Here is a 7,984-nt window from a genome sequence, read left to right as displayed (position 1 = left end):
TTCCGGTAAGCCAAATTGTCCCCAAACAGAATTTGTTACAAAATTCAAACAAATTTTTTGACACAGAATCTAAAAGAAATAAGAACAAGAACAAAAACAAGAACGCAACAAGACACAAACAAGAACGCAAATAACATAACAAAATACGAACCTGAGACAAATTACAAAGAGAAAAAAATAAAATTGGATAGGATAGAACTTGTAACAAGAGTCAAAGCTCTGATACCAGATGATGTGATCCTTACTAGGAGTGATCGCTTGATACAAGTTACAGAGTTTTGGATGACGCCACTTCCAGAGAGGGAAGATAAGTCAGGATAGACACCACAAGGATTACCTTGATAAGTCCGAGATTGGTTCAGCGAGGAACTCAAAGAGAAGTTCTCACAAAATTTTATCAAATGTCAAAAAGTGCTTCTATTAAAAACGAAATCAATACATATAGAGTATTTGAACAAAAAGATAGAAATAAACATGGGCCTTCAAATGAGTTTGGGCCAAAATGACAACAAAAAAAAAATAGAAATATAAAAAAGAACATATTTGGCATGTGCCTTCAAATTAGTCTGGGCCTTTAGCAACAATTAAAATTCTTGGTAGTGCCTCTGCCTCTAGGCCTTCATCCTTCTCCACTTAGGCATTGTTAAGTATGCCTGATACCATTTGTTGGAGGGTATCCATTGACTGTTTGGTCCTACTCCTGGTCATAGGTCCCTGTATTTGGGCAGTTTTAGGATTCTTATAAAAAAAGAATAGTAAAAATAACAGATTTACAGAAATAACAGAAATACGAAAATAACGGAATTCAGTGCGTCAGAAATACAGAAATTGCGAAAACGATTTAAAGTAATTCAAGAAAACATAGGATTGGATTTCATCATTCATACCCTTAGTATCCTAATAAGATTAACATGTATACATCATTTTCTAACATTGCTAATGCACACATAGTTATCTCAAGTTGATTCCTCGCACTTCGAACCTAAGAATATTTACTAAATATTGATCCCTCGCATATGCAATAAATATCCCAGCATTAGAATTATATTCTCGTACTTTTTACAATCAAAATGTTATGTTTTATTCCTAGCAACGTAACATAAAGAGTAAAATCATTTGGTTCAAATTCTAAGATTACTTTCTAATCTCACTTAGAATCCAATTTCATGACACTAGTGATCAAATAGAATCAAGCATTACGAGTAGAATGAAATTACCAATAATGAGTATAAAAGATTAATACATATATAATATCAAAAGAGATACATAAGGGTACAAAGATTACTTCCAATCCTTAAGAAAAACTAACCGGTCATTGTGTAGATCACAAGACTAACAAGAGAAATGAAGAAGGAAGTAATCCACAGTCACAACTTTGTAGTGCCTTGGCTCCACTTTTCCTCTTCTCCTTCTTCTCCTGCGTTTTTCTCTTAGGTTTCAAGCTGCTGGATCTCTTTTCCTCTTCCCCTGTATGACTATTTATAGAAAAAGCCATTCAGTGCAGGGGAAACTCACCCGAGCAAGCTGCTTGCTAAAGGCTGAAGGTATCAGCTTGCCCAGGTGAGCTGGAGCTCACCCAGGCGAGTGACTTTCTTAGGGTTGAAGTTTTATCTTAGCCCAAGCGAGCTAGATGCTAGCCTGGACGAATTTAGGGTCATAAATCTTCATGAAAAGACAATTTTGCCCTTCCTTTTAGCTTTGTTTCTAGATCTAACAAACAACCACCAAAACCTACAAAATCATGGATGAATCTTTCATATTTAAACAACAATATTAGTAAATGTACAATATATAGTTACAACTAGTTTTAAGGGTAGCTGATAAGAAAACTATTACAATTAAAGGATAAGTGCTAACAATTTAATCCCAAAAATAACTGAAATTTGGCACTTATGAGGTGTGAATATCATCAAGTCCATCTCTTCCATCATGGTTTGAAAAATGAGTATCCAAACTTAAATATGTGTTTTCTTCTCTTAGTAGTAATGACTCCCTATTTTTCAATCTCCTTTATATCTTTCTTCTTAATCATGTGACCAATTGCATTTGCAAAAATAAAAAAAATATAAGATAAAATGTTAAAAATACTTTATATGAGAAATAATTGTTGAAGCTTTAAATATACAAAGAACTCACCAAGCATAAGATCACCATTTGAAGCAAGAATGTCTATAAAAGATAATAAAACAAAATGATAACATGGAATTATCTCATCTTCAATTTGTGAACAATCGGTGTTAGGTAAGAAAACCAACTTGTATCAATCTATAGATAACCATAAACATATATTAGTTGAAATGAAATGAGAAAATGTTGCATAAAAAATACAATATTTAAATTTAAGGTAACCTTTTGATCCAGCAAAAGTAACTCAGTAATAGTGGTCTTGCATCCCCTCATTTTTTAAAATTCACTAAATTTGTAAATAAAATTTTATATTTTTATATTTTATTTTATTTATATTTATATAATTTGTACCTACTGATTTTATTTTTTATAATTTACACCCGATGACTTAGGGTCTTGGCCACTCCTAGTGAGTATCATTTGGATTCTCGATTTCTGATATTATCCAAAGGTGTATTACAGGAACTTTCGAACTCGAGTCATAATCGTAATTAATAAATCTAGCCCGCGTAATTAATAATTCATGACCGTAAAAATTAGTTATGGAGGGAATTAGGATATCCAACTTGAGCAATTATATAATTCATAACCATAAAAATTGTAAATGAGCAGTCATGCTTTAAATTATTTTATAACGTAAGAAAGCTTTAAATGGAGTCTATTCTTTAAAAAAAAAATGGCAATGGAGGGAATTAGGATTGAGGTTGGCTTGAGCAATTGATAATTCACAACCGCAAAATTAGTTATGGAAGGAATTAGGATATCCAGCTTGAACAATTATATAATTCATAACGGTAAAAATTGTAATTGAGCAATCATGCTTTAAATTATTTTATAAAGTAGGGAGGTTTAAATGGAGGCTATTATTGAAAAAAAAAAAATGGCAATGGAGGGAATTAAGCTTGAGGTTGGTGGGAGATGGAGAAGTAAGATGGTTTATATATAATATAGATTGATTTTAGAAACAAACGTTATTTTATTATGGAAAAATAAACCGAAGTTATTAAACCAAAATGTTATCATGTCAAAAGAATTTTAAACAATAATTTAAAATTTGTGTTTAAATTTAATTTATTAATGAATAGTATTAAATTTAATGTATATATATATATATATATGTATATTTTTATAATAAATGAAATTTTACTCTATATTTTAAAATAATAATTAGTTTAAACATTTATCATAAGAAAGTAAAAAATTAATCATAAGAGAAATAATCATACGTAAAAGTAAATAAAGTTTTACACTACATTTTTAAAATAATCATTATTTTAAAAATTAATCATAAAAAATTAAAATTAAATAATTATTAAAAAAATGTAGCTTTAACTCTTATGTTAAATCCTTATTTTAAAAAATTAATTGTTAATGATAGTTAATTGTAAACTATTTTAAATTATATATAAATTCATTATTTTTAATAATTATTATTCATGAAATTGTTTTAAAATATGTATCTGTAATTATAAATTAGTTTAATTTTAACTACATAATTATAATATTTATATTTTTACTTATTATTGTTCATGAAATAAATTTTAATATATTTTAGGTAATTATAAATTATTTGAAATTATATATTAGTTATATTAATCAAAGTCTATGTTAGTTGCAACTTTCGACCACCAACCATTAAATATGATTAAATCAAATAAACAGTTGTTATCAAATTAAATTTCAAGCTTCATTTACATATAATATATGGATAGATACTATATTCTAAACTTGTGAGATGCACCAGATTTTTTTAGATTATATATATTTTTATATTAAATATATTATATTATATTTGTAAAAATTATATATATATATATATATATATATATATATATGAATTTTTTTTTGAAATATTTAGTATTATATTACATTAAATTTGAGAAAGATAATTAATAATTGGATAGATATTGCATACAAAAATTAATTTAATAAAAAAGATGAAGAAAATGATAACAAAATAGATGAAGAAAAAAAAAACAATTAAAAGCAAGTGAGAGCAAGAAAAGAAGAGACTGTTCTTTTATTCTTATATGTTGCATACAAAATGTTTATGAAAATTTCAAGTATATCTATAGGAACATTTCAGCATGCAAATACATATCAAATGTTATTATAAAAGCAAAAATTAAAACCAAATTTCAATATATTTACAAATATCCCTAACCACTTTGTACTAATGACACAATTCCGCAATTTTGCTTTGTATCTACCATCTATCAATCAAGGAAGGTAGGTCATAAGTAAATAATATAAAATTAAGTGATAATAAAAAAGAACTTCCAAATAAAATACTAAAAATAGTATATAAAAAATATAAGTAAAAAGGCAAAGCTATATTTTTGTTTGCTACACTTCATACTTCGAGAGTCTCTTAATATCCGTTGTCCAATTTGATTTGAATGCTTCATGTGGAAGCAATGTATTTGTAAATCATAATGTGAATAAACATTCACACAATCTAGGACAATAAAAAGATAAGAAAAGAAAAAAATAAACACATGTTTCCAATACTAAAATTATCAAGCATACTCATTATTGTGAATCTATCTTCACAATTTAATAATTAAACGGCTAAGATTAATTCATATTTAAAATTTTTAATATTTGAAAAATAAGAAATTGAATGAGTTGTACGTTAAGTTCTCATGATAGAAAATTCCACCCTCAATAATATAAGTATTTGACTTCTTTGCAAAAATCAAGCATGGGCAATTTCTTCAGAGACAGTGTCGTCTTTCTTATGTTCTTCATAAATTGCAAAGTATTTGATTTGATATACGCAATTTCTATTTACTCTAATTCCTTTAGAGTTTAGAGTGTGTTTAGATGGAAAAATTTAAAATTATGAGAAATTTTAAATTTTAAGAATTTCAAATATTTCAATTGAAATTCTTTTATTTTCAAAATTTTGTGTTTGGATAAAAAAAATAAAATTATGAGGATGAAAAAAAATGAATGAAAAAGAAAGAAAAGATATGATTGGTGTGCTAGTTATACGTGTTCCTCTACGCTCATACCCGATCGATTCCACGAGGTCAGACGGTGTGTTTCTTGAAAAAAACGGTAAGAAGAGAATTTCAATTTCTCACCTTTTAGAAGGAAATTGAAATTCCAGATTTTTAGTTGTTTAAAATTCTGTTTTAAAATTCCAAAATTTTCAATTCTTCAAAAAAAACATCTAAACAATGAACTCTAGATTATTGAAATTCAAATTCTCTGATAAATTATTTTCCTCAATTAAAATTCTCTATTAATAAAAGGAATATGAAAATTGTGATTGTATAAATTAATTGGCAGTGCATTAAATGCATTTTATTGATGAAAATCATTCATTTCTATTAATAGAACTGCTGATTTTCATTAGGTTTAGTTGTATGGATTAAGTATATTAAATGTACTTTATCCATTAATTGATTAAAACCTTTAATTTTTTAATTGAAAAAACTAATTTCTATTGTCGATTAAAAACATTAATTAGTATATCAATATTGTGAATAATTAATTTTTTTTGTTAATGTTAAATCAGTCTACTTTAAAATAAAATTATTTTGAATACCTAACTTAAAAGAAAACATAAACATTTTGAAATACCTTTGTATATGTATGATTTTAAAAAACATTTTTTTATCCTGATTGAATAAAATTAATGCCTGAAATTATCTAACTAATGATATATTTAATAATATTAGATACTAACATGTGTATTTTTTTAATGCTGAGTAACTAAATTTTTATTAACATTAGATTTTATTAAATCTATTTTTAAAATATATTTTTAATCCAATTGAATAAAATCAATGAAATAGATTGATAAAACGTCTATCTGGCTTATAAGGCTTTTTAATAAGCCTAAGCTTAGTCTATTTAATTTAATAGACTTCAAAAAAAAGCATGAGTTTAACCTTTTTATTAAATAGATCAATTCAGACCAAACTTTCCATAGATAAGATTGTAGACGCGGGTAGGCCGGCCTGACCTATTCCTACCGTTCGATTCCCTTTCCCTTTCAACATCACAACGAGCTGATCCATCATCATGATTATTTTACTCCTAACTTTTCTTTCCTTCGTTGTCGTCGAAGACTCACTTTCTCTCGACCTCGACCACTTGCCACTTCCAACCCACTTCAATGCTTTTGCAGATCTGGTGCACGCGCCGTCGTTCGCTTATCGACGTGTGGAGAGGCAGCTCGAGAATGAGTTACGTTTGCAGAGCCTCTCTGACCGCGTGGCGGAGCTGGAGATCTTGGGGCTATTCATTTTTGTGCATATTCGGTTTTATTATTTGCAAAATAGGGACCGGCGAGTCACTGATGGCGAAGGCGGCGATGAACTCTCACGCGCCGGCACTCTACTTTGATCTTATTGTATTTTCTGTAGCATGGGTGGGGTCCTGTCTAGAAAAAGTAATGTTGGTGGTGCTCAACTCAGTTGGCTGAGTCTAATTCTTGGCAGGTTTATATATTTTCTTATTTATATATTGAAATTAATTTCATAGGATCTATTCAATGCAATGTTGTTGGTGCTTTTATTGTATTAATTTATATATTGAAATTAATTTATTCTATAAACCTGTCTGTATTTTCTTATTTTGCAGTACTATTCTTGGCAATCTCCACATTCTTTGAGTTAGTTTGTATCATCCTGTATGCAATCTACTTCACCAAATTGTCCATAGTGAAATATTACCATTCAAAAGCAGCATTAGAGGGATAAAAAACTGTTGCAGCTAACCTTGCTGTTGTTGGCATTCAAACAAAGACTGATGATCAAGTAATATAATTATGCTAAAACAATAATACTTTACTCAGGTGGAAATAATATTTTATTATCTCCTAAAAGATTTGGAACTTTTGTAGGGTGGATATGATAGCAAAAAAGAAGAGCAGTTGAGCAACAAACAATTATTTGTTGAGAACCATGATTATGTAGTTGGTTTATTTTATATATTTGTGGTAACACTGTCAATCTTTCTTGGATTTTTGTATGAAAATACTGGAACACATCAGTTAGGCACATGGTAAGTGCTTAATTTATGCTTAGTCTGTAATCCAATTGCCTTTTGACATGACATGATATATATTTTTAATCTGTTTTCTGCACAGTTTTGGAGCAAACATTTTCTACTTAATGTTATTAGAATGTAGATATAACATTCTCCATCCCAAGGGGAAAAAATGCAAAATAAGCATATGCTTAATACATAGCCTATGACCATGGCCTTAAAAACTTTAATTAAAATATTAGATCCTTTGATTTTGTGTTTGTCCATTTTGTCCTTTTGATGGCTGATGGAACCGATAGGAAAAAAAGTTAAAAGAGTTTATTTTGGAACTGGTGGTGATCATTGCAAGTACCCAGTTGTTTTAATTGCTATGTATAATGTGGTGGATTTCATACCAATATATATTCCCCTTGTGCCATGGCTAAAGTTGGAATCAAGAAAGGGTTTACTAATAGCAGTGTTTTCTAGATTCTTGCTGATCCCAGCATTCTACTTCACAGCAAAATATGGTGACCAAGGATGGATGATTCTGCTAGCCTCCTTCTTGGGACTCACCAATGGCTATCTCACTGTTTGTGTTCTCACTGTGGCACCAAGAGGTTACAAGGCAAGTTCACCCAACCCACAATTCACCAATGAAAAGCTAATACAAATACATTTTACGGATTTAATTTCTATTTAGAAAGAGAAATGATATTTGAGAAATGCTAACCACATTCTCTTTTCAACACTCAGTCTTCTCTTAATAATAAATACTAAATATTCGCTCATCTAATCTAATGTAATAATTTTCTAATGTCTAATCTAATATACTTTAAAACAGCTTAAGCCTTTTGGAGAAGCTGAAGGATAA

The 7,984-nt window shown here is 28.6% G+C and overlaps 1 long non-coding RNA gene across 3 annotated transcripts; it reads left to right on the top strand.

Annotated features, from left to right (window-relative positions):
* The first annotated feature begins 6,132 nt into the window (after positions 1–6,132).
* Positions 6,133–7,735, top strand: LOC114372861. 3 transcript variants are annotated; one of them, XR_003658375.1, is made up of 3 exons: positions 6,133–6,581; positions 6,724–7,146; positions 7,632–7,735. It is a non-coding gene; the product is annotated as an uncharacterized LOC114372861 (long non-coding RNA). The 3 variants fall into 3 exon arrangements; XR_003658374.1 differs by having other exon boundaries at positions 7,600–7,735; XR_003658373.1 differs by lacking the exon at positions 7,632–7,735 and having other exon boundaries at positions 6,137–6,581; positions 6,724–7,304.
* Positions 7,736–7,984: the final 249 nt, after the last annotated feature.

Source organism: Glycine soja, chromosome 11 (assembly GCF_004193775.1).
Source record: "Glycine soja cultivar W05 chromosome 11, ASM419377v2, whole genome shotgun sequence".
Classification (NCBI taxonomy): domain Eukaryota; kingdom Viridiplantae; phylum Streptophyta; class Magnoliopsida; order Fabales; family Fabaceae; genus Glycine; species Glycine soja.
The sequence above is the reverse complement of the archived record's forward strand: the minus strand, read 5'-3'. Positions and strand labels throughout refer to the sequence as shown.